The 1,771-nt window shown below is 39.2% G+C and overlaps 2 non-coding genes across 2 annotated transcripts; both read left to right on the top strand.

Annotated features, from left to right (window-relative positions):
- The first annotated feature begins 213 nt into the window (after window positions 1–213).
- On the top strand, window positions 214–286 carry Trnav-aac (transfer RNA valine (anticodon AAC)). The gene has a single exon. It is a non-coding gene; the product is annotated as a tRNA-Val (tRNA).
- Window positions 287–522: 236 nt separating this feature from the next.
- On the top strand, window positions 523–595 carry Trnav-aac (transfer RNA valine (anticodon AAC)). The gene has a single exon. It is a non-coding gene; the product is annotated as a tRNA-Val (tRNA).
- Window positions 596–1,771: the final 1,176 nt, after the last annotated feature.

The raw sequence follows: 1,771 nt of genomic DNA on the forward strand, positions 1-1,771 counted from the left end.
CCTCCGCAGCATGTAGTAGATCACGATCAGGACAATACAGTTTATCGAGGACCAGCTGTGTGTTTACTAACCGCAGTTCACTGGTCATAGACAACTCCAAAAAGGATTAAACAGCAAAAGCCGAAAATTTACACTAGTGCCAATTTAACATTTTATGGCCATCGAATCTTCAATTTATGCTGTAACCAAATCAAAGTTTCAAAACCAATAGACGTTTCCGTGGTGTAGTGGTTATCACATCCGCCTAACACGCGGAAGGCCCCCGGTTCGATCCCGGGCGGAAACAGATTATTTGAATGTGATTCTATTTTGCCACGTGATCGTTTAAATCGCAAAGATTGCTGACAAAACACAGCCGTCTTGCAGTTGGCGTTTAACGAGTTTTATGCATTTTATGGTTGCATTTATGGCATGCAAGATTCCATAAAATTCAAATAATTGAGAGCAAAGTATTCATCGGCAAAATTTAATGCTAATAGTGCATTCATCTCCTGGAGTCTTTAGTGCTGTGAAACAATAGACGTTTCCGTGGTGTAGTGGTTATCACATCCGCCTAACACGCGGAAGGCCCCCGGTTCGATCCCGGGCGGAAACAGATTATTTGATTGTGATTCTGTTTTGCTGCGTGATCGTTCAAATTGCAATGAATGCTGACAAAACATAGTCGTCTTGCAGTTGGCGTTAAACGAATTTTATGCACTTTATGGTTACATTTATGGCATGCAAGATTCTATAAAATTGAAATACGTGCATGAAAAATACCTATTGACAAAATTGAATGCTAATATTGCATTCGTCTCCTGGAGTCTTTAGTACTGCGAAAAAGTAGACCCGGAGAATAGAAATTATGTTATTCTCGGTTTAATGCGCTAATTTCCTCGAGGATTCTTTTCAATCCTTAGAATCCTTGAATTCGGATCCGAATCCATTTTAATCCTTATTCGTTGAAGGCATCACTGTAACCTTATTCTTTTAGTTTTTGTTGAATTCAAAGAATGTTTTTGAAGATTTTTGTGGAATTCAATCTTTATAGCAAAGTTGAGAACTGTGAGTAACAAATCGAGCGCCTAAATTTATGTGATTGTATTTGTCGCTTAACTACGTTTCTATGTATACTACACCGAACAAAAAGTCCAGAGCTTTGTACGAGCGTTCAGTAGTTATTGTAAACTTGGCATCGTTTCTAAATAATTACATCGAAATGTTAATGGCAGCTAACACGCTTATACACGCATCCACAGATTTATAACATTCTGAAACAAACAAGCATAATTCAAGTATGCGAATGTCTCTAAAGAATCAATTATCCCTATACAACTACAATGGCTATTTTTCAACCATGCTCATGGTTTGTCGTATCATGTAGCATGCAACGTAGCCCCTGCGTTGTCTCTGCCAGTTTCTGAAGTTTTTTTTTTCGAACCACTATTTGATCTCCTAGATTTGCAATCCATTTGAGGAAAGTTGTTGGGCAAATTCACTCGCTAGCTAATCAAATGAGCTTTAATCAGCATCCGTTCGACTGCAAAAAAGGCTTTCAGCAACTCTCCCGATCCGCTGACAGGCGCCTTAAATGAGCAAAGCGCGCTATATGAGTCTCGGTGGGCAAATGAAATTGTCGGGCTAATGAGAGGCAAAGCGCTAATTAACAGCCGGATTGGTTGTTAGCTGTGTTCGAAATTTTTGAACAAGAATTTTAATCGCCACTTTCTGCTCCATTCCGCCCGTTTCGTTGTTGGGTAATTAATTTACGTTTGATCTAAGATGCACT

The sequence above is a fragment of the Anopheles cruzii genome, unplaced genomic scaffold (assembly GCF_943734635.1).
Source record: "Anopheles cruzii unplaced genomic scaffold, idAnoCruzAS_RS32_06 scaffold01407_ctg1, whole genome shotgun sequence".
Taxonomy (NCBI): Eukaryota; Metazoa; Arthropoda; class Insecta; order Diptera; family Culicidae; genus Anopheles; species Anopheles cruzii.